Source organism: Macaca nemestrina, chromosome 9 (genome assembly GCF_043159975.1).
Source record: "Macaca nemestrina isolate mMacNem1 chromosome 9, mMacNem.hap1, whole genome shotgun sequence".
NCBI lineage: Eukaryota > Metazoa > Chordata > Mammalia > Primates > Cercopithecidae > Macaca > Macaca nemestrina.
The window spans coordinates 2,083,898-2,109,164 of record NC_092133.1 but is presented as its reverse complement, the minus strand read 5'-3'; the positions used below and the strand labels follow the sequence as shown (position 1 = coordinate 2,109,164).

The 25,267-nt window shown below is 47.1% G+C and overlaps 1 long non-coding RNA gene across 1 annotated transcript; it reads left to right on the top strand.

Moving 5' to 3' along the window:
* Positions 1-126: 126 nt before the first annotated feature.
* Positions 127-3,319, top strand: LOC105470835 (uncharacterized). Its single transcript, XR_980801.2, has 3 exons — positions 127-636; positions 1,113-1,871; positions 2,091-3,319. It is a non-coding gene; the product is annotated as an uncharacterized lncRNA (long non-coding RNA).
* Positions 3,320-25,267: the final 21,948 nt, after the last annotated feature.

The following is a 25,267-nucleotide window of genomic DNA, read 5'->3' as shown; positions in this document are numbered from 1 at the left end:
CTGCCTGGATTTGCGAGGTCAGCAGCGTTACTGTTACCCCAGGTCACAGGGGAGGAAGCCACGCCTCGCCCAGAGTCATGCAGCCTGTGAGTGGGAGAACAGAAACCAAACTCAGCTGGGCTCCATCCAACCCAGGTACCAGGGCTTCCTCGCTGCCTCCCCAGCCTTGCCGTGAGCTCATTTTCAGTGAGGCACGAAAGCAAGGCCACACCCAGGAACCCAGGGCCCCAGGTCCAAGCAGAGACTGCCCTGGCCTGGGGCTTCATCCTGGACCTCACCCCACCTCTGACCCTCCCAGGAGCTGCTGCCGCCTCACACCCACAAAGTTTTGTTCTCCCATCTGCCTTTGAAAGGATATTTCAGGAGTGTTCTTTTCATTACGGCTCGTCCCTTACAAATAACAATTTCATGTTTTTATATAATGGTTTCATAGCTCTTAAAAACAGAAAGAGGCACCTTGATGGCAAGGTGGGCGTGTGGCTCTGTTTCCATTACACTCCCTGATTAGCAATCAGGGCCTCCAGAGTGGCTTTGATTAAAAGATGAGCGCATGGGAAAATCTTCCAACTCTCCTGCTCCTAAGGCTACCAAGCATTCCCCAGCAAAGGAAATCGGACTTCCACTTTGACCAAGCTGGTATTGACAGTGCTGGGGGAGAGGTGGGGGAGAGAAGTGGGGGAGAGAGGTGGGGGAGAGGTGGGGGAGAGGTGGGGGAGAGGTGGGGGAGACGTGGGGAAGAAGTGGGAGAAAGAGGTGGGGGAGAGGTGGGGGAGACGTGGGGGAGAAGTGGGAGAAAGAGGTGGGGGAGAGGTGGGAGAGGGGTGGGGGAGGGGTGGGAGGAGAGGCCGGTGGAGAGGTGAGTGAGAGGGGTGGGGGAGAGAGGTGGGAGAGAGAGGTGGGGGAGAGGTGGGGGGAGTGATGGGGGAGAGATGGGGGGAGATATGGGGGAGATGTGGGGGAGAGGTGGGGGAGAGGTTGTGGAGACGTGCAGGAGAGGTGCAGGAGAGAAGGTAGGGGAGAGGAGGGGAGGAGAGGTGAGGGGGAGAGGTTGCGGGGAGAGGTGGGGTCGTCCACAGAGCTGTGCATGGCTTGCTTTCTCGTGTGTCTGCTAGATCCCATGGAATCCGCTCAGAGAGTTTCAGGACTGAGCGTCAGGCAGCTCACTTATAGGGAGAGCCCAGGATGCAGGCCCCAGGTCAGCACGGGCCTAAGCCGGAGACCATGATGCAGAGACAACCTGAGGAGGAAACCCCACAGCGGCCACCCCTGGACCCCGGATGCAGGAACCAGCTCTGCTGCCTGATGCTGCGGCCAACATCAGGGCCACTTCCGGTCAGCACCCAGACCTCGCTGCCCCTCAGGAACGACCCTTGCCACTGCCACCACCAAAATCCAAGTGCCTCAGCCTCTGCAGAGTCTGTTCAGGTTGTTGTGATAAAGACCATAGACTGGCGGCTTGTACACAACAGACATCTCTTCCTCTCAGTCCTAGACGCCAAGAAGTTCAAGATTAAAGTGCTGGCAAATTAGCGGCTGGTGAGGGCCATTTCCTCAGTCTTAGACGGCGTTTCTGGCTGCGCCCTCTCACAGTGGGAGGGAAGCACGCTGTCCCCTGAGCCTCGTTCATTAAGGGCACTCATCCCCCTCAAGAGGGCTCTGCCTCTCTGACCTGATCACCCCCAAGGTCTCATCTCCAACACCATCCTATCTCGGATTAGGGTTCCAGCATGTGAGTTTGTGGGGGACACAGACTTTCAGACCATAGCAGCTACCTCGGCCACCAAATACTCTCCTACAAATTGAACTCTCCCATCCGAGCCTCTGATGGACAGAGCCTGAGTTACTTCCTGCCCCCCAAGCGGAAGGGGGAGGTGAGTTCTATGTACTGCCCAAGGGAGCTGCCCTCAACACAGAGAAGCCACCCAGAGGGCGGCCACAGGTGGTGGCCTCACAGTGGCTCTGCTTTGTCTGAAAAGGGCTGGCCAGGCAGAGGATAGCTGAACAGCTGGGCCTTCACCAGCAGCTCTTCTAGTGGGGGATGGGGCCATGGGGGGTGGCCCAGTGCTTCAACTCTTGTTCCCCTCTGCCAGCTACAGCCAATCCGACTTCTTCAAAGGAACTCTGTGCCTCTTTCGAAGGCTCTGCCTGTCCAGGGTGCCCAGCTCCTCCTGGGCCACCATCTCTTCTCCAAGGCCCCTCTCATGGCATCTTCCCCACGAAGCTCCCTAAGCCACAAGCTTCTTCCAAGCTCTGCAATGCTGGAGTTCATTGAGGTAAGGGGAAGGACATAGGTAGAATTTCTGTGGTATCTTGGCAGAATATCTCACCCGCCCCTCAGGGTGGCCTGGCTGCAGAGGGCTGTGGGTCACCTGATTCACTGCCCAGGTGCTTCACGCAGGGCCACACATAGAGGAGGCTCCAGGAAAGGCGAGCCCCGTAAAGGAGGTGCGGGAATGCTCTGAGGGCTGCTTTGAGGCTCTGGCAAAAGTCACGTGGAGAGGTCTTTCCTCCCTGTCCAGGCCGTCCATGGGTTAGGACACTCGCCCATCCTACAACCAACCGTGTCCGGAGTCCAGTGAAGGCCAGCCGGGGTCCCAGTAGGAGACAGGTCACTCGTGTGGGTGATGTAACAGAGTTTAAAGAAGAGAGATTGACATGGTTTGACTGTGTCCCCACCCAAATCTCATCTTGAATTGTACTCTCATAATTCCCACGTTACGGGAGGAACCCGGTGGGAGGTAATTAAATCATGGGGGCGGTTTCCCCCATACTGTCCTCATGGTAGTAAATAAGTCTCATGAGATCTGATGGTTTTATAAAGGGAAACCCCACTTGCATGGTTCTCGTTATCTCTTGCTGCTGCCATGTAAGACCTGCCTTTCACCTTCTGCTGTGATTGTGAGGCCTCCCTAGCCACACAGAACTGTGAGTCCATTGAACCTCTTTTTCTTTATAAATTACCCAGTCTCGGTTATGTCTTTCTCAGCAGCATGAAAGCAGACTAATACGGTGATCCACTGAGGTGCAGACGGGGGCAGTGTGGCGCCCTGGGCTGGGCCTGGCGTGGGAGGCCCTGTGGAGAGGCTCGGGGAGGGTCCAGGGGAGTCATTGCCTGTCACTCGGTCCTCCCTTGCTCCCTTCTCCCACTGGGACTCCCCACTGGCCAAACCAGAGGATGGAGGGGCCATGGATATCCTGCCCCTGGGGTGCTGAGAAGGAATGAAGGCTGGACACTGAGCGGAGACAGGAACAGAAAGATGCCCACAGGCCCCAGCACTGACTCAGTGAACTAATGACTGAATACAGGAAGGATTCAAATGTGGCGGGGGCAGGGACAAACACCCCCCCTCCCCAGGGTGAGGGTCTCCCCAGCCAGTGACAGATCTCCATTCCCTCCCAGTTAGGAAGGCTGGGGAGGAGGTGGACCCCTGCCGGTCCTGCACTCTGCACTCTGGGGCCACACTTTTTCTGCCCCCTTTCCCACCCCCAACCCCAACAAGCCTCCAAAGAGTGGAGCTGCCCTGGCCGTATGTACAGGAATACAGCTGGATCAGCTGAAGCTGGATATCCAGGAAACGCAACCTTCCTCTTCCCTTGGACTTGATCGACCTCCATCACACTGAGCTGGCCCAGGTCTAAAATTCTCCTCTCCCTCACTGGGGCTCTGAGCAGAGAAAACGGTTTAGCAGTCATCTGGACGATTACCGAAGGAGAACCAGCCATGCCACTGAATCACCTGGGGGATCCGTTTGGTAAAAATATAGAAGGAAAACAATTGCTCAAACTGAAATACACTTCAGAAAGGCTTCAATAATTAAACAAGGTCGAGGAGTGCCTATAGCCTCAGCCCTTGGGGTCAATAACAGAGTTGTTTGTCTGAGATCCGGGATCACAGGCTTGAGCCAGATGCGGAAATTAGGGAGGTGTGGATGACTGGATATCCACGGCCCTTTCTGGTCCTGATGCTCTCAAGCTGACTGTCACTTGGGCAGTTGAGGGTGATGCTGTTTTCTGATTGCTCCCAACCTACATTGCGGGAACCACATTAAGCACTCGGTCTCATGAAAATCAGTCCACTCCGCCAGCTCCTGTGACAGGTGCATGGCCTGGGGATTGTTTTAGTATGACCCACAGGGGCGTCCTATTTGCACAAAACCACATTCGCATTCATCATTGCATTTTAGTCTAACAAAATGTGTGTGCTATTTCCAGTATCATCTCAAATAAGAAAACTGACCGAGGAGGTTAAATGACTTGTCCAGGTCACACAGCTGGAAAGGGGTTAGGTCAGGATTGAATTCCATTTTTTCAGAATCCACTCCTTGGCTTTCTCTTTTGTGTATTTACTTTTTCACTGACATAAAATTTACTTAAAATAACATTAAGCACAAAGTGTACAATTCAGCGGCTTATACAAAGTGTATAATCTAACACGTTCAGTGCTGTGCGGCCGTCACCACTGTCGAGCTGCAGAATATTTTCATCTGTCCCAAAGAAGTCCCCAGGCTGAACAGACAGTCACTCCCCACTGCCTCAGACAAGAGGAATCTGCTGTCTCCCTGGATTTGCCTATTCTGGACATTTCATGTAAATGGAATCATGCACTCTGTGGCCTTCTGTGTCTGGCTTTGTTAACTTGGTATCATGGTTTCAATATTCATCCGTGTCATCGTAGTCATTCCTTTTAATGACTGAATAATGGCGTGGCTATACATTTCTACCCACTTACCTGTTAATGAACATATGGGTTGTTTTTACTTTTGCCTGTTGGTGAATAGTGTTGCTATAAATATTCTCATGCAAGTATTTTTTTGAATACCTATTTTCAATTCCTTCAGATACATGCCTAGGAGGAGAACTGCTGAGTCATATCGGGATGTTATGTTCAACTTTTTGAGGAACCACAGAACTGTTTCCCACAGCAGCTGCAGCATTTTGCTCTCCTACCAATAAGGTACAAAAGGTCAAATTTCTACAAAATCTTGCTAACGCTTGTTGTTTTCCTTTCTTTCTCTTTATTATAGCCATCCTAGTGGATGTGGAGTGATATCTCACTGTGGTTTTGATTGCTGTTAACCATAATGACTACTGATGTGCAGCAGTATTTATATGCTCGCTGGCCATTTGCATAAGCTCTTTGGTGAAATGTATATGCAAGCTCTTTACCCATTTTATAATTAAGTTGTTTTTCTCTCTGGTTTTGAGTTGAAAGATTGTATATAATCTGGGTACTAGACTTTTATCCAATATATAATTTGCAAATATTTTCTCTAATTCTGTAGGTTGTCTTTTCACTCTCTTGATAGCATCCTCTGATGCACAAAAATTTTTAATTTGGCCGGGCACGGTGGCTCATGCCTGCAGTCCCAGCACTTTGGGAGGCCTAGGGGGACGGATCACCTGAGGTTGGGAGTTTGAGACCAGCCTGACCAACATGAAGAAACCCCATTTCTACTAAAAATATAAAATTAGCTGAGCGTGGTGGTGCATGCCTGTAATCCCAGCTATTTGGGAGCCTGAGGCAGGAGAATCGCTTGAACCCAGGAAGCAGAGGTTGCGGTGAGCCAAGATCACGCCATTGCACTCCAGCCTGGGCAACAAGAGCAAAATTCCGTCTCAAAAAGAAAAAAAAAATTAATTAGGATAAAGTCCAATTTATCAATTGTTTCTTTTATTGCTTGTGTTTTTGCTGTCATATTGAATAATCTATTACCAAACCTTAGATCATTAAGACTTGCCCCTCCTAATAGTGTTTTAGTTTTAGCTCTTAAATTGGGTCTTTGACCCACTTTCTGTTAATTTTTGCATAATGTGTTAGGTAGCAGTCAAGCTTCATTTTTTGCAAGTGGATATCCAGTTGTTCCAGCACCATTTGTTAGATGAATTATTCTTTTTTCATTGAATGGCTTTCACACCCTCTTGAAAACCAATGGGTTATATAGCCTCATTTCTGAATTCCCACTTCTAGTCCATTGGTCTGTATATTTATCAATATGCCAGCATCACACTGTTTTAATTATTGCAGCTTTGTAGTTAAGTTCTGAAATCAGGAAGTGTAAGTTCTTCAACTTCATTCTTCTTTGTTTTTCTTTTGCAAGAGCTATTCGGGGTTTTTTGCAATTCCGTATGAATTTTAGGATTAGCTCTTTCATTTCTGCAAAAAGGGTTCTTGCAAGATTGACAGGGACTGCACTGAATTCATAAGTAGCTCTGGGTAGTGTTGCCCTCTTAACAATGTTAAGTCTTATGATCCATGAATGTAAGATGCCTTTCCATTTATTTATGTAATCTTTAATTTATTTCAGCAATGTTTTATAGTTGTTAGTATACCATACTTTCTTCTCCTTTGTTAAGTTTATTCCTAAGTATTTCATAATTTTTGATATTGTAAATGGAATTGTTTTTATTTTATTTTACTTTAATTTGATTATTACATCTCAGTGTAAGTCTCTTTGAGCTTGTCCTACGTAGTTTGTTGAGCTCCCTGGATTTGCATATTCATGTATTTCATAAAATTTAGAAAAGTTTTGGCCATATTTCTTCATATAGTCTCTCTGCCCTTAATATCTCTCTTCTCCCCTCAGCATCAATAATTTAAGTTGTCCTGTCTTCAAATTCTCTGATTATTTCCTTTTCTTGTTTAAATCTACTGTTGAACTCCTCCAGTTATTTTTTTATTTAGGTTCTTCTACTTTTTAATTCTAGAATTTCGATTTGGTTCCTCTTTATAATTTCTATGTCTTTACTGATATTCTCTATTTTGGGGGATATTCCCCTATTTTCCTTTATTTCTTTGCCAATGGTTTTCAATAGCTTTTAAAATATATTTAATAATATTCTCAATAATTGAAATGTGCTTAAATGGATTTGAAGTCTTCCTCTAGTAAGTGTAATGTCTGTTTAATTTCTGCTTACTTTTTCTTATGAGCAAGCCATTCTTTTTTGTTTTTGCATGTCTTGTTATATTTTTGTTGAAAATGAGACATTTTGAATATTATAATAGGGTAAATCTGAAAATCAGACTGTTCCTCTCCTCACGGTTTTTGGTTGTCCCTTGTAGGTTGCAGTTGCTTGTTTAGTGACTTTTCTGAACTATTTTTAAAGACTACCTTCTTTACTGTGTATGATATGGCCAGCAATGTTTTGACAGAGATTTCCTTGAAAGCCTGGAACACCTCCCTCAGCCCCAGAAAAAAAAAACCAAAGGAAATACTCCCCTGGTCTTTGCAAATCAGTTCTGTATTGCAACACCCCTCCACTTAGCCAGTCCATTCAACTCTGCCTTAGCCTTCACTTCCTGCTTGCATTGAACCCAAAGATAAGCTGGAGGTGAAACGTTAGGTCTTCTCAGGTCCTGTCTGAGTCTACATGCTGTACTGGTCACACACATGGCATTCTGTATTATACGCAGGCAATTTTCAAACCCCTTAATCCCCAAAGTAACTGTCACATTATCCCCCAGGCTTTTGGCTCATCTATTGTTTGACCCGGGTGTCAACAGTTTGTTTGTTCATTGACTTTTCAGTGCTGGTAAGAAACACTCTCTACTGGCCACTTCTCTGTGTTAAGGGAGTTCCAAGTTAGGCAAAACAATGGCCCAGTGTTCATCCTTAAGGGAGTCCCCAAGCAAGTCAAAACAGACAAACATGATTCCTTGGGAGTCAGATCCACCCTCCCCCAGAGCCCAGGATCCACACTGAAGCCTGGACTACCATATTCAAGACCAGCACCACACAGGGTGAGGATGAGGCAGTGCTAAGTTCAAATGCCACAAGGCTCTCCCACCTTCTTTAAGTCACCTTTTTCTTGATAAAACATTTGTTTGGTTGCTGTAAACCTTTGACTGCTTTCCAGAGTTCTGACAAGGTTATCTCAATAGTTCTCTCTCTCTCTTTCTCTCTCTCTCTCTCTCTCTCTCTCTCTCACTCGTTTTTGATATTTTTGTAGAGGGACAACCCTTGGGGCTCCCTTCTCTCCAACTTTTGCTGATCCTTACCCTCATCGTTCACCTCAACCACAAGCTGCTCTTCAAAGCTTCTGTACTAGTGATACTGAAAGGAAGCAGGTGGAGTTGTCTTTCCTGTTACCTTCTCTATGTAGGAGTGTATTAGCTCATCCTCTCCTCACCCAGCTTGATGGGCAAGAGCTCTCGATTCTCCTATCTTGCAGACCATGAGTTTGAGGCCTACCAGGGTCATTGTGGCTCAAAGCCGCAGAGCTATGGAGCAGCAGAAAGAGGATTTAAAGTCCAGCCAGCCATCTGGCCCTAGATCCTATTCCCCAACCCAATGCACCACAGTTCTCTAAGGCCAAAGTCTAGGAGCTGCTGTGGGATTATATTCCCCACCTTCTTCCTTCTTTCATGCTGAGGTCCCCCCTTTTGAAGGCTAAGCACACAAGCATGTCCTGGGGGTGGGGCAGGGGGAAGGCTCTGCGATTTTGATCAGGTCACCGTGGACAAGGTCTTTGGCGCTAGTACAAGAACCTGGGAACACAGGGAGTTGGTGTGCTGTTGCTCCAAACACGGAACACTTCTAAAAGTTGACATGTCAATTCTGTGCAATTTTTCTTTAATTTGTTATGAAAACATTCTGTTTCTCTTAAGGAAGCAAACAGTTGGTGTTTATCTTCTATCACTTACCACAAGTGTGATTTGCAAAACAAACCGATTTTCCAGCTGCTCAGTGATTAAAATGTTTGACAATTTATGTCTTCATGTTTGATTTGTGGCCCGGAAGGTGAGAAGTACAATAAATATGTCCTTCCATGTCCCTGAGCTGAGCTGGCATCCTCCACGTCCTCAGCATACTCTGAGAGTCCTTTGTAAAAAATGCCTCTTGGAGTAATTTCAGATGGAGCTGAAAAATGGCCCTTTAATTGAGTTGAGTTGCAGCACTTCTGAAGCCACTTAAACCGTGGTACCAAATTAGGAAGGAAACGTTTCTAGAATGAGTTGTGTTCTGTTCCAAAATAGTTCCTTATGGAGGTCCCGAGGCATGATTTGCATATGATGAGCGATGAGAAATTGTAGCGTGGAAAGGAAGCATTTGGATAGACCTTGAGGATATGTGGAAACCCTTCGTGGTTCTGATTCTTTTTCTCTTTGGTATTTGTATTGTTTTAGAATCACAGCACATCATAAAGTGAGAGAAAATGTGATTGGTGGGTGGGAGGGTAAGCTGACGCATTAAGCCCTTCTCATCTAACTATCTGCAGGTGGACAGCAGCAGGTACAGAAACAGGTCCCTAAAAATGGGTGGGGAGAAATCCTTCTGTAAGATGAATAGCCCTTAAATGCAGTATTCAAACTTGTTGTTTGAAGGCAGTGTCTGACTAAGTCCTTTTGTTGCTCATTTATGGAACAAACAGTTCACCTAATTAGTCAAAGCCCTATTTCTAAATACATAGTTCCTTCCAATGGGAGGAACCAAGCGGCCTTGCCACTAGGCTTAGCGGCACCGGCGGTCACTAGGAGCTGACTGTCTGCCTCAGGGCCCCGACTGTGGAGTTCCAGGCCAGCCAATGGCCAGACCACCAAGCAGGAGGGGACATAATTCCTTAGAAGAAATCAAGGAGTAAGAAAAAAGGGAGTTTAGGGGATGATGTCAGACCCACAGGGCAGTATCCAGGAGGTTTAGCAAAGACGCCGCAGGGACAGCTTGAGGAATCAAAGGCCACAGCACAAGGGTAAAAATCTTGCACAGCTTTGATGCCCAGGCTAGACTTGCAACACGCCCCAGGCCACCATATGAGATTCCAGTGATGCTCAGGGGACTGATGCCTTCCAGTAACCTCCCAGGGATGCGGTTGGAGGTCACTGTGAATGCGGAAGGCCAGTCAGTGGAGCATCACAGGAGTGCTGTGGATCAGACACTGGTGGGCCATACAACCTTTCAGACACCAGCACCTGCAGGCTTTGTAGCCCACAGGGTGGCCAGTGCCTGACAATCACCATTCTGAGCTAACTGGCACTGTCACTGGCTCCTCCTCCTGCTGCCACTGGCCAGCAGATCCAGAGGGCAGATGTTCAGAGAGCAAGCCCATGTCTTGGAATTAACTCACTGCTGCCACTCACTCACACTCCTATGGGCCTACAGCAAACACGTGAGCACTCTTGACCTCAGCTCACAGCAAAGCCTTGGCATCCCTGAGGCCCAGAGCTCTGACCTCTGTCAAGGTCACCTGTGGCCAAAGGCATGATGGGAGACTCTTTGGAGCTTTTTCCTCTTTCTGGACGTCATGTCCTTGAGCTGATTCACATGGGATATTCATCCATTGCTAAATAAGACTTTGACCTAACACCGTTCCCTGAAGTTTCTCCGGTCTGAGGAGCGAACAAATGCAAAGGAAAATACAAAGCAGATAAAGCCATGAAGCAAAAACCAAGGACACACCCTCTACACCCAGCAACGTGGAGGGGCTGCCCGAGCCCACTGAGGGGCATCGGTTGCCATCAATAATAACCTCACGCGCTGTCCATGCTCTCACCTTGGTCCCATCCCAGAAAGTAACTTCATTAATATGTGGAATCTGATATCCAACTATATTGCAACAGAGGAAAAAAATACTCCCTTCAGCCCCCTTCCCCATTATAAAGACTTCATGCCCAAATCAGTTTAAATTTACTTTTTAATTATGTACATAGCTTTCTTATGTGAAGCTTCTGACTAGAAATATGTATCTCATTTTATTTTATGTTATTCCATTGACCCAAACACAAAGTCATTTTTCTTGAATACTGAATGCTCATGTACCTTTTTAATTAAAGCTTAAAAAGCTCTTAATTAAAGTCATAAATCATGGGCAGCAATTTCTACCTAAATTGTCTTGCAAGCCTTCCTGGTTTTCCTTCTGCTTTCACGGTGACCTGCGAGGCAACTGCAGGGTGAGGATGACTTTCACACTTAATCTGTGGTAAGCAGCTTGGGCGTGGGGGAGTGGGCAGGCGGTCCTATCGCGGTGTCTCTGTCACCAGCCAGGTGCCCGTGGTGGCCAGCAGGGCCAGGCTGTCTTCGTAGGGGCATTATTCACAGACCCCCATCCCGTCTCATGCCTCCCCTGCCTTCCTCTACTGTGGTGACGAGGACAGGACTCACCTGTGCGCTCACTTCCGGGAAGCCGGGGAGCTTTCTAGAAACTTCTGTGTGTAAGAATTGGCCATGTCTTCTTTTGAAAAGCGTCTGTTCATGGTTTTTGCCCACTTCTCAGTGGGGCTGTCTGGTGATTGCTTATACATTTGTTTAAGCTCTTTATAGTGCTAGATATTAGGCCTTTATCAGATGCTTATAGTTTGCAAGTATTTTGTCCCATTCTATGCCGCTATCCTTAGCCAACTAAGGCAGGAACAGAAAACCAAATACTGCATGTTCTCACTTATAATTGGAGGCTAAATGATGAGAACACATGGACACAAGAAGGGGAACAACATACACTGGGGCCTACTTGAGGGTGGAGGGTGGAAGGAGAAAGAGGATCAGAAAAAAATAACCATTGCATACTAAGTTTAGTACCAGGGCAGTGAAATAATCTGTACATCAAACCCCCGTGACACGAGTTTATCTACATAACAAACCTGCACATGTACCCTGAACCTAAAATAAAAGTTTAAAAAAAAATTTTTTTTAAAGAATTGGCTATATATTGATATTTTCAAACATTAACAAGTGGCTCTTGCAAATACCTCATCGGGGTACAATTGGCACTTGATAAGTTGCCCATACTGCACACACTGCACAATTTGATAAGTTTTGAAATCTGCATACATCATAGCACCATTACCACAGTCAAGGTAAGGAACAGGTCCAATCCTCCCTCAAAAGAAGTGTCTTTTTAAATCCCTCTTGCCTTCCTCAAGGCCTCTCCCTCCATCCCAGGAAACGCCCATTCTGCTCTCTGTCTCTATAAACCAATTTGCATTTGATGGAAGTTTTTACATATTGAATCATACAGTATGCACTGTTTTTTGACTGGCTGCTTCTACTCAAACTATTTTAGAGATTCCTCCATGTTGTCACATCATCAATAACACATCATTCTTTATGTATCTCTGGGTCATATTCCCTTGACTGCATATGCTCATTGTTTTTCTTTCATCTGCTCATGAACTTGGAGTTGTTTCCATTTGGGGGATATTCCTAATAAAACTTCTATGAAAGTAAGTTCATATACAAGTTTTTATGTGGACGCATGCTTTCTTTTCTCTTGAGTAAAACACCTAGCAGTTGAGTGGCTGGATCATATAATAGGTTTATCTTTAACTTTTTAAGAAATTGACAAAATGTTTTCCAAAGTTATATTCGTTTATATTCCCACTAGCATGTTGATCATGTATGGGAGTTTCAGTTCCTCCCCGTTCCCACCGAGAGCTGGTACGGTCAGTCTTTTCTTTTAGACATTCCGATGGGTTTATGGTGGGATATCATGGTGATTCTAATCTGCATTTCTCCACGAGTAATGATGCTGAGCATCTTTTCAGTGCTTATTTGCCATCTGCTTATCTTCTTTAGTGAAGCATCCAAATCTCTTACCCATTGTTTTACTGTACTATTTATTTTCTTATTTTTGAGTTTTCAGAGTTTTTTCTAAATCCTAAATGCAAGTCCTGTGTCAGAAATATAACTTGCAAATACTTTCTCCCAGTGCATGGCTTATTGTTTTGTTGTCCTAATTTGGTCCTTCAAAAAGTTGAACCTCTAACTTTTGGTAAAGCCCAATGTATCATTTTTCTTCTTTTATGGATCATATTTTTGACATCAAATGTAAGAAATCTTTGCCCAGCCCAAGGACACAAAAAATTATCTCTTGTATTTTCTTCTTTTTCAGTTTTCCCTTTGGATCTATGACTCATTTTAAGTTACATTTTGTGCGTATTAAGTTTTTCTTTGTAGTTGCATCCATTTTTGCTCTATGTATTTTGGAACTCTGCTATTAAGTACATATGCATTTAGAATTGTTATGTCCCCTGGATGAATTAGTCCTTTATCATTATGAAATAAACTCCTTCATGCATGGTAATATTAGTTTCTCTGAAATTTACTCTGATATTACTACAATCAGAATTACTCCGACTCTATTTTTATCAGTGTTAGTATAGTATATCTGTTCCCACTTTTTACTTTAACCTATCCTATATTTAAAGGGTGTTTCTTATAGGCAGCATATACCATAGTTTCCCCCATCCACTGTTTTACTTTCTGTGGTTTTAGTTACCCACATTCTACTGCCATCCAAAAGTATTAAATGGAAAATTCCAGAAATAAATAATCCTTAAGTTTTAAATTTTATGTCATTCCAAGTAACATGATGCAATCTCATGCTACCCCCTTGAATTTAAGATTTACCATCTATTTCCTGGAATATCTCTGAAGCGGATAAGTGCAGCCAGAGAAAAGAAGATACATAAACACCAAGGAACAAATGGAAGAATCACAGCAGATTTCTCACTAGACACAGGGCAAGCTAAGACCGTGGAGCAAGATTGTTAAAGCACTGGAAAAAGAAAAACCCATCAACCAGAATTCTTTACTAACAAAAATCCCATTCAAAGACTTTGCCAGGTTTACAAAAGCTGCAAGATCTCTCACTCTGGCCACAGAATGAGAGCAGTGCCTCTGACTCACTGACTGGCCCATCGTCACTGCTCCAAGGGTGGGAGCTGCTGCTGTTCATGGAATAATTGTCCCAATCCTTTCTGGAGGGCTGGGGCATGGAGTCAATGCCAAGGTTTTAAGTAGCAGGAAAAATACCTGAACTGAAGTGGGGATTGTGGCTGAAGACAGGAAGCTGGCTTGAGAGGCACTGCAGAGGGAGCTGGAAATGGATTGGAGAGAAAGATGAAGGAGAGGCAGGAGTTGGTGGCCAAGCCAGGATTTCCTACCCAATGACTGGATCAACAGGGATATAAGATCCACGGTGGAGAGTACTGGAAGGGAAATGAGATTAGTCCGATTTGTCTGAGGGAATGAAAAGTCTGTGTCCAACAGAGTGAATGTATGTTGAGGTCGTGACCTTGGAGTGGGCAGCTGGAAACATGGCCCCAGAAGTCAAGGGTCTGCCTGGAGCCAGCACTCCCCTTCCATGAGCTGTGCCAGGGGTGCAATCTCTCACGGCTTGGGAGCAGTTCTCCCCGACCAGGGTGGTTCCTGGAGTTTTCCACTCCCCAGTTCCCCCAAGTGCATGTCTCCTCAGTCTGGAAGGGTCTGATGCACTGGAGAGGAAATGGTCAGGACAGTGTCCTGAGGGTCAGCGTTGCATCCAGGGCAGGCAGAGGCTCAGGAGCCAGCAGAGACTAGGTTGCAGGTGAGGGTGCAAAGAGATGGCTGTGGAGGTCAGGAAAGCCAACAACAGGGTTCAGGGAGGAGACAACTCCCAAGCACTCATCCTCAGCAGACGTTTGTGGATGTCTTCCAAGAGTCTGCTATAAGGACGCTCACCGCGGTGTCATCTGCAACCTCGAATCAAAACACTGGAAACACCCCAGGTGTCCAACAGCAGCCAATGAACTAATTGATTAACTAATAGACCGGGGCAGGGGACTCCAAGCAGTCACTAAATACTAGGTTGTGGGAGAATACTTGATGTTTGTGGAGTGTTTGCAATGTATTATTGAGAGGAAAGGGTTAAAAAAAATATGTACAATGAGAGCCTCTTCTGATGCAGGTACACAAGTCACAGAAAGGCATGCAGCAGGGGGACCTGGGTCCCCGCATCACAGGGGTGCTGTCTTATTAATGTAGCTTAGCTAATTTCTAAATTTAATACAATCGATGAGTCCTTCATTAGTGAGGAAAGGAATGAGAAAAAATAGTAGTTTTAATTGGTCATTTAGGAAAATGATGGAGGGGTCACGGCCACACTCCAGAGAGATCGGTCAAGGGGGCAGCGTGGGAAGAAGCTGTGGGCTCCACCGCTGACCACGGCACTGATGGAGGGAGAAACAGAGCCAAGGGTCAAGAAGGCCGTGCCGTGGAGCAGTGTGCTAGTGAAAATGATTGGAAAATTTGCATTTATCGGCACTGATGTCCCTGTGGTGAGGCTCATGTTCCATAATTCCTGACAAATGTCTGCTAGGAACTCTCTTGGCAGCCTTCTCCTTTTCGAGGCGGGGTTGGTGGCGTCCTGCTTTTCACAGCCAGCCCTCTGCCGCCAGGGCAGCAGCTGCTGAGCCTGGCAAGCACGTCCGGTGGTCACAGAGGAGGAAACGGTCGCACTGCCGCCACACCACTGTCCTCCCTCCTCTCCCCTGTGAACAGATGTGGGCTTAGGGCTCCTGCCCCACCTGCTCTCTCGAGGCCTACCCACCGTGATCCCCTCCAGGGCCAGCTTGGAAAAGGCCACATCCTCAGCCGCCAGTGAATCCACAGCCTCTCTCCTGGGCCATCTCCAGAAACCACATGGACGGAGCTGGAGGTCTTTATGCTTAAGAAAATAAGCCAGGCATAGGAAGAGAATGCCGTGGGATCTCGTGCCTCTGTGGGAGCTGAGACAGTAGACTGCTTGGAGGGATAGCAGATCCAGTGGTGACCGGGGCCGGGATAGGGAGGGCAGGGGCTAGGAAGGAGAAAAAGGAGCATGTACGCAGTTGTTACTGCTGAACTGTCATCTAAACATGGTAAAGAATGTAGATTACATATGCAGATTCTGCCCTAACAAGGACAAAAACTATAAATGGGGTGAAAGGCACTGACCACGGGCCCACCTGGAATCTCTGCCTTTCGGCAAGTCAGACCCAAAGGGACTTTTGGAAATCCCGGGTCTCACAGGCACGAGCTACTCTGCAAGGTACAGCATCCCTCAGGTCTCCCATCCTCTACAGCTCAGTGCTGTGGAGTGAACCCAACCCAGCCACAGGAAACTACCATTCTAGCCCCACTCACCCCACAGGACACCCACATCCCACCCTCATTCACCCCACAGGACACTGCATCCCAGCCTCACTCACCCCACAGGACACCCACATCCCACCCTCATTCACCCCCCAGGACACCCCATCCCAGCCTCACTCACCCCACAGGACACCCCACCCCAGCCTCACTCACCCCACAGGACACCCCATCACACTCTCACACACCCCACAGAACTCCCACATCCCAGTCTCACTCACCCCACAGGACACCCCATCCCACCCTCACTCACCCCACAGGACACTCCATCCCACCCTCACTCACCCCACAGGACACCCCATCACACCCTCACACACCCCACAGAACTCCCACATCCCAGCCTCACTCACCCCACAGGACACCCCATCCCAGCCTCACTCACCCCACAGGACACCCCATCCCACCTTCACACACCCCACAGGACACCCCATCCCACCCTCACTCACCCCACGGGACACCCCATCACACCCTCACACACCCCAGAGAACTCCCACATCCCAGCCTCACTCACCCCATAGGACACCCCATCCCAGCCTCACTTACCCCACAGGACACCCCTGTCCCAGCCCCGCTCACCCTCCACAGTGCCCCCGTCCCGGTCTCCATCAGTGAAGCACCTAAAGGGTTGCACAGGTGGTCATCACTGGGGAAACGCGTCTGAATTGGGTCATTCTGCTTGAATCTGGTGGGCGTGGTGTCTTCCTTGGGTTTGGTCACCAGCCTCAGGCATTTCTTTGGAGTGAGAGGGATATTCACTGCATTGTTCTTTCTGGACACTGACAGAGACTGTGATATCACCTGAAACCCGACTGTCAGTTCTGTGTCACTGCCCTGCAGTTTGCTGTAAGCTGGTCCTGCCTCTCCCCATCTCACCCTGTCTACCCAACCATGCCGGAAACCTATAACATGCTGCCCAGGCACACTGAGACCCTTCCTCAGAGGTGTTCGCAGAGCTGGTCCCTGGCTTGACTTTTTCTGGCTCCATGAGCGGGGGACAAATGAGTGTCCTGTGGACAAGACCAAGTTGAGGGCATGTTGCAGGTGCACCGGTAGGCGGTCACCTCTGGAGCGGGCAGTGGCAGATGAGGACAGAGGCTAGGATGTGGAGGAGAGGAGCCCCTCCTAAGGATTGAGGGCCTACGATTTTCTTGGAACCTCATCCCAGCACACAGAGCCTCATGGTTTCAGGCCCTGAGAGGAATGGAAGTCGCCCTCCCAAGATCAGAGCATGGCTGTGATGGAGTGATCTGAACGTGTTTGCTGTGCCTCCCAGAATGTGAGATGCTCCCTTCGGTCACACAGGCTTTTGACAAATTTTGGGAATTTGTCACCACCACACTGGATCTACAAGAAATGTTCAAAAAAGTATTAAACATGCAAACAAAACAAACATCAGCCTATCCACCCAACTCTGCCGGGCCTGTGTGAGCAGTAGGAGCTGCCAGGCAAGTGGTTTGGAGAAATCTCCACTCCTCTGACATGGTGGCCATGACCATACAAGGCCGGGGCTCACAGGCAGATCCTGTCCCTTTGTCCTCAGAATGCCAGATGATCACAATTGAGTTCCACACACCCAGCACCTCCATTGCCGTCCAGGCCAATGGCCCAGGGCCAATCCCCAGCTGCCAAAATGAAAAGATTGTGGACCTTCTGCCTGGTAAATCCCCTTACAGTAGCAGCACGTTGTCAGCCCAGCATTGGCAATCGAATCTGCAGTGAGAAATACCTTCAAACCCACAGTTTGTGAGTTCCTCCAGGGCTAGTGTAGGGTAGAATTTGTGAAAGGACAGGATGGTGGCCCATGGTCCAGCAGACCCTGAGCTCTCAGCTTATGCTTCATGCTGAGAAAATAAAGTCAACCAAAGTTTCAACCAAAGGTCCCTGTGGAACTTGGCCTCAGAGGAAAGCCAGGAAGCATAATTCTACATTTCTGTGCCCTCAGACCATAGATCCCAACTTTAGCATTGCTAGGCGGAGGTTGGAGGGTGACAGAGGGAGAAAGGAACATGGCTGACTATGGAGGATGACAGTGGAAAAGGAATGTGGCCTGACCACACACACAGCACACTGCCACTACAACCTACAACTGACATTTAGAAACCCACTGCACAAAGGCTGTCTATAACCAAGGAATTCACTCAGAGCATAAGCCCCCTAAAAGCATATAGAACCAAAACCAAAGGGCCCTACCCAACAGGGGCAATAGTCACACCCTTGGAGGGGGGATCCCATCCAAACAAAAGTAAGTTCAACAATAAGAGGTAACAACTTCCACTGATGAGAAGGAACCTGCACAAGAGGTCGGCATCCAGATTCAAGAAACTCAACAAACTCCTGAAAGATACTGTACAAGACCATCCCCAAAGCATTTAGTCCTCAGACCATCCGAGGTCAATGCAAAAGAAAAAATCCTAAAGGCAGCTAGAGAAAAGGGACAAATTACATACAGAGGAAAATCCACCAGACTAATAGTGGACTTTTCAGCAGAAACCTTACAAACCAGAGGAGATTAGGGTTCCATTTTTAGTCTTCTTAAAGAAAAAAAAAAATCCAGCCAAGAGTTTCATATCCTGGCAAACCAAGCTTCATAAACAAAAGAGAAATGGAAGTGCTTCCCAGGCAAGCAAACACTAAGGGAATTTGTCACCACCACACTGGATCTACAAGACATGTTCCAAAAAGTATTAAACATGCAAACAAAACAAAACAGTACTATTGCTACCATAAAAACACATATAAGTACATAGTTCACAGACTCCATAAAGCAATGACACAATTGAAACTACAAAGCAACTAGCTAATAACACTGTGACAGGAATAAAACTTTACATATCAATACGAACCTTGAATGTAAATGGCCTAAATGAGTGGCAAATTGGATTTTTAAAAATAAGACCAACTTCCTGGTGCCCTCAAGAGACCCATGTCACATGTAATGACACCCAGGGGATTGAAGTAAGGGTATGCAGAAAAATCTACCATGCAAATGGAAAACAGAGCAGGGGTTGCTATTCTTATGTAAGATAAAACAGACTTTAAAACAATAAGAGTAAAAAAAAAAAAAAAAGACAAAGAAGGTAATAAAGGGATAAAGGGTTCATCCTACATATCTAGTCACCCAACATCAGAGCAGCCAGTTTTATAAAACAAATACTACTAGAACTAAGGACAGACATAGTATTACAATGATAGTGGAGGATTTCAACACCCCACTGACAGCACTACACACATCATCAAGGCAGAAAACTAGCAAAGAAACTCTGGGCTTAAACTAGATGTTTGACCAATTGGACCTAATAGATATCTACAGAATACTCTACCCAACAGCCACAGAATATACATTTTTCCCTTCTGTAATGGAACATTCTCTACAGTTGACCACATGCCTAGTCATAAAGCAAGTCTCAATGAATTCCAAAAAACTGAAATCACATCAAGCATTTTCTCAGACCACAGTGGAGTAAAATTAGAGATCAATACCAAGACGAGTTCTCAAAACCACACGAGTACACGGAAACTAAACAACTTGCTCCTGAATGACTTTTGGGTACATAATGAAATTAAGAAATAAATAAATAACTGTGAAACAAATGAAAATAAAGACACAACATGCACAAAGCTCTGGGATACAGCAAAAGCACAGACTGATATCTGCTGGGCAGGTTTCCCTAGGCTCATTTCTAGAAAGCTTGTCACTTCCTGTGAGTGTCCCAGCATTTCCTGTTTGTGGCAGGTGGAGAGCCCCGCTCTCTGTGTGTTAAGCCTGAGCAAACACACACACCAGAGTTCCATATTTACCTAAAGCCGGACCTGCACCACTTGGCCCCACACTACTGCTCAGGATGTGCTCAGGTCATATCAGAACTTGCGGAAATGTTAGTTTTCAAAGAAAACTATTAGCCGTTCAAGCGTAAAGCTCCCTGCCTGGAGTGCAGTAAAAGATAGGCGCCAGGAGCCCCCAGGAGCTCCCACAAGACCCTCAGGAGCCGCTTCCTTGTGGGAACGCAGCCCTGTTCGTGTTCGCTGCTGCTGGAATCATCCAAATCTACTTCCGGCTCTGGATATGGTGAATCTGCATATTTTTATAAATTTCTTCCAAAGGCCTATATCTGTATACATGAGCCACAAAGGCTTATATCCTTATACAGACTAGAGTGGTAAATTTCTATAAATGTTGTCCCCAAGGAGGAAAGAAATGTGCCCTGAAAAATAGTATAAACAAAAACATGGAATTTGCAAAATTAATGGAAACGTGTAATATTTTGTTTTTCTCACCATCATGTATTAATAACAAAATTATGTGTGATGTATGATATTTAAGAAAGCAGCAGTCACAGACCTGCCACGTGGACTGGCACACACGAAATGTTCACAGATGTCACTGGGAGTGCACTGCTGCTTGGCCACAAGTCTCAGCTCCTTCCCCCACACTCACAGTCTCACTGGACAAGGAGAGTAAGACACCTGTTTCTAGACTATACCAAGGCTGTGCTACCAATGTCAAGATCCTCCTGCTTCTCCACCTGTAGGACCAGTGGCCAGGAACACAGTCTCTTATCTTAAGATGAAAAGTCACTGAGAAGAAACCAACAAGCAAAGAAAGAAGAGTTGCCACCATCCCTCAGTGGAAGAAACTCACCTCAACTCTTGCATTTTATAGATTCAGTCAGTGTTTGCTGATTGAGCCATTTTGGAATTGGAAAGGGCTCATATCATAGCTGAATTTCACATAAAAATCTGTCAACTGGATAATTTTTGAGAATTGTATTCAGGGAGTGGAGGTTGGGTGGCAATATGTGAATAGCCTTTGATTAATTCAGTGAACATTTATCAGATACTTCCATGTGCTATGTTATGGGGAAGTAAAATAGGCAAGGCCACTACGCTATCTAGAGAGTATTCTAGAAAGTGCCTCCCTGATGGAGGTTTAAATTTTATATTATGATTTCAGAGATATTTCCATAGCTAAAGGAGAGTTCGTGATTTCTCCCCAAAGAATGTGTTTTCTAAAAAAAAGTGTACATAAATTACATGTTTATAAGAAAGCATAAAAGAGCAAACAAAAATATTACATAATTCTACCACCACTTTAGAAATAGAAACACACTTTTTCTATTGTTTGTCATTCTATAACTATATGCAGGCACAAATATGAAGAGACTCATTTCAATCCACACATAGCAGCTCTTACAAATACAGGATCACACATGTAAACTGTTTTGTAATTTCCTGGATTGGCCAGCCACTGCTACAATCATGCTGCACAGTGAACAGTCTCAAAATATCACTGGCTTCCAACGATGGTTTCATTCTAGTGTGTGTGGCTCCGCAGGCCCACGTGCTTCAGCCTGACCCTGGTTGGGCCCTGCTGGGCAGCTCTATTTACAGCAGGGTTTGCGTTTGTTCTGTGCATTTCTGGGGCCCAGATTAGCTGGGTATTCTCATCTCCTGACAAGCCACCAGCACCCAGAGCCAGGCCATGCCACATCAGCACATTGAAGGCCTCTTCTTGAGTCACACTTGCTTACACTCCATCTGCCAAAGCAAGAAGCGTGACCAAGCCCAGCACCCATGGGTGGGGACGTGAGCTCATTCACTCCAGCACCATGCAAGGCCACATGGCAGAAGGAGGGAGTGAAATGATCATCTACTCTATACACCTATGACATGAAAGAGGGAGTGAAATGACCATCCACTCTACACGCCATGGGTGGGGATGTGAGCTCACTCATTCCAACATATTTCAAGGCCACATGGCAGAAGGAGGGAGTGAAATGACCACCCACTCTTGATATGGGTTGGCTGTGTTCCCACACAAATCTCATCTTGAATTCCCACATGCTGTGGGCAGGACCCTGTGGGAAGTAATTAAATCATGGGGGCTGGTCTTTCCCAGGCTGTTCTTGTGATAATGAATAAGTCTCACGAGATCCAGTGGTTTTAAAAAGAGCAGTTTCCCTGCACAAGCTCTCTCTTTGCCTGCTGCCATCCACGTAAGATGTGACTTGCTCCTCCCTGCCTTCCACCGTGATTGTGAGGCCTCCCCAGCCATGTGGAACTGTAAGTCCAATAAACCTCTTCCTTTTGTAACTTGCCCAGTCTCAGGTATGTCTTTATCAGCAGCATGAAAACTGACTAATACAACTCTATACGCCCGTGGGTGGGGACGTGAGCTCCCTCGCTCCAGCACACTGCGAGGCTGCATGGCAGAAGGAGGGAATGAAATGATCATCCACTCTATACATGTTGGTGGGGACAGGAGCCCACTCACTCCAGCACACTGTGAGGCCTCATGGCAGAAGGAATGAAATGATCATCCACTCTATATACCCATGGGTGGGGACGTGAGCTCCCTCGCTCCAGCACACTTCGAGGCCGCATGGCAGAAGGAGGGAATGGAATGACGGTCCACTCTATACACCCGTGGGTGGGGATATGAGCTCACTCACTCCAGCACACTGCGAGGCCACATGCCTGCTCTTCAGATTGGACAACGTGGACACTATCTTTTATTGCCAATGAAAATGTAGCTGGTTGTCTTTCATAGTGGCTGCAAAGTATCCCGTGTTACTGACACACAACAATGTATTTAATTAGTTCTTTATTACAGGAGATTTAAGGTTTTGAAAACATGGCAAACTATACTGGGTTGAACGTCCCCATACAAGGTTGCATCCATGTGACATGGGAGAAGGTCCTGCAGCAGCCTCCTCTGGCAGGGCATGCTGTGAACACTCATTGCCCAGTCCCCTGAGCCATCTGAGATCTGCCCAGTCAGACAGGACTGATCTTCACACTGGTTGGTAATTCTCTGCCACTCCCCAGATGAGCAACTCTGCTTCCTTAATAGAGGAAAACCACCTGCACTCCCCCTCACTTGGAGGATTTCTATAAAGATCAAAGGGAGCAGAGGCTGTGAAATTCTTTGAAGACAGAAACTGCTACAAGGAGAACCTGGGTTAGACGATTATCCAGCCTGCCCCAGTCACCTCTAGTCCCGAGCGTTGTTCATTACCATCCATGTGAGTTCAGCTCCAGGACGTGAAGAGCGAGGGTGAGGAGAAGAATCTAAAAGTGACCTGAACTGAGCCTGAATGCTTTGCTCCAACCCCACAGTCAGTATTGACTTTCTCTTTCCTAACCTCGAACTAAATACCTCTCAGTGTCCAAGTCTGCTTATAAAAAACTCGGAGGGGCTGGTGACACCTGTGCCCCGTCTCCACTCAGGCATTTTTAGGATGAATGAAGTTTGTTTAGGAACTGTATCTTGTTCTTAAGTGAAAGTACATGAAATGTAGAAGATGCATTAATTTTTACAAAATAGAAAGAAATGCAAAATATAAAAATGTTTTTATGCATTTTAAGCTGAGCATAGCCATACAGCCCAGCGTCCCCTGTGAGTGGAGTTTCGTGTGTATGCTGAAGGTCTGCACATCACCCCTGGTGTTTAGATGCAGGCTTCAGACTGGAGATCAGCAGGACTCATTTTCAGGACCCTGCTGATCAAAACGGAATGTAGCAAAGAAACCAGCCAACACCAGCTGGGACCAGGAATTATAATAATACATTTGCCTAAGACACTCCCCCCCATGCCATGACAGTTTGCAAATGCCATGCCAATGCCCTGGAACCTACCTCACATGGTTCTGGGAACGCCCCGTCCCTTTTCTAGAAAGTTCATGAATAACCCACCCCTTATTTAGCATGTAATTAGGAGCAGGTATAACCATAGCCAGCCGGGAATCCACGCGTGCCACCCTGCCTGTGGGTAGCCCTGACATGTCTGTGCAGCAGCCGTTTTCTTGTTCTCTTTTGCTCTAATAAACTTGCTTCACTTTCACTTTACTCTGTTGGCTTCCTCTTGAATTCTTTCCTGCAGGAAGCCAAGAACCCTCCCGGGCCGAGCCCCAGTTCGGGGTGTGCCTGCATCAGGCTTCCTTGCCTGGACAAAGCTGCCAGTGGAGAGGCAGCGCCGAGAGGGGGCCCTGGGCCCACTGGAGGAGGTCCGACACGTGCTGTGGTCTTCAGCCAAAGGCTTTCCCCTGGGCTGTGGTGGGAAGCTCCTCCAGTTCATAACAGGGCAAGAATCTCACTCCCTCCTCACATCAACCATTGTCTCTGTTCCATTTCAAGGCGTGCATTTCATACTATATTTAGCTATCATCACAACAACTCCACTTGTAAGTTTGTTTGAAAAAAAATCAAAGGACATTCATTATGCATGAGCTTAGAAAGATTCAGCACACTCCTGAAATCAATAAAATGCACCTCTCCTTTCCAGCTTATAAATTATGGCAGCACTTCAATCTTTGCAGGGAACATCGGGCGCCCACATTTGAGTGGAAGAAGGATTGAATTCCTTGCTTTTCCAGGAGTCTAAAGCTGGCTGGTGCCTCTGCGGCCCGGCAGCAGCCAGGATGCTAAAAATGGTGGCTTCGCAAAGTGACCCTGGGCTGCCTTTGGCAGGATTTTGCTGAGGCAAACACAGCAAGGATGGTCAGGAAGCTCTTCTCCCATATCTCCCTACCCCGTGAGAAGGGAACTGTTCACTGCAGCTCAGCTCATTTTACATTTGGCCGCTTCCTACCTGCCAGCACAGCCCTGCCTTCAGGACATGGTGTCCAGGTGGGTTTCCACTTTGAGCCATTTGGTATTTCCTTGTTGCTAATGAGATAAAATAGTGAACTGTGCTCCCAGCATCTGTCATTCGGTTGTCCAGGGCTCAAAACCATTTAGCCACAACACTGATGTGATTGAGACCGCAGGGGTGAGTGCATGAGGACCTCTGTGACACGCCCAGCTCTCAGAGGAGCACTTTCCTCAACTGGCCTGGCAGGTGCGCTGGGGTCCCTGGAGGCCTTCCAGGGGTCGGCCAGAGAGGATGCCACTGTGCCTCCCACCTCTGTCCTCTTCCAGCAGGAGCCCCCAAATTTTGTGGACTGTTGCTGGCGAAAAGTCCCAGAGTGGTCTTAGGTCCCAGACTGGCTGTGCTAACACCGGCTCCTTGTCTTCCTTCTTCCCTTCCTCCTTTTTCCTTAAACTGGAGAACAAGCCCGCCCTCTTCTTTTTAACCACCTATTGTGGTGTCATCCCTGGGCTGCTGGCTCTGCAGAGGCCAGAGGCCAGAATCCATCCCCCCAGCCCGAGCGGGAGGCACCCCCTGCTAAGAAGCCCCTTGTCCCCCTAACACAAGAGGTTAACAGCAGCACTGGGGTTAGCGGGGGCTTTGGCCACAGACAGGACCAGCCGGAGTTTCCTTCTCCTTCCACAGGGAGCCTCTGGGATATCCTGCCAGGGTGTGTGCCTTGAGGGGAGAGGGGAGGGACTGAGCCAGCCCACCTGAGCCATCGGCAGGGCCAACTTGGCAGGAGCACAGGCCGCCCTTC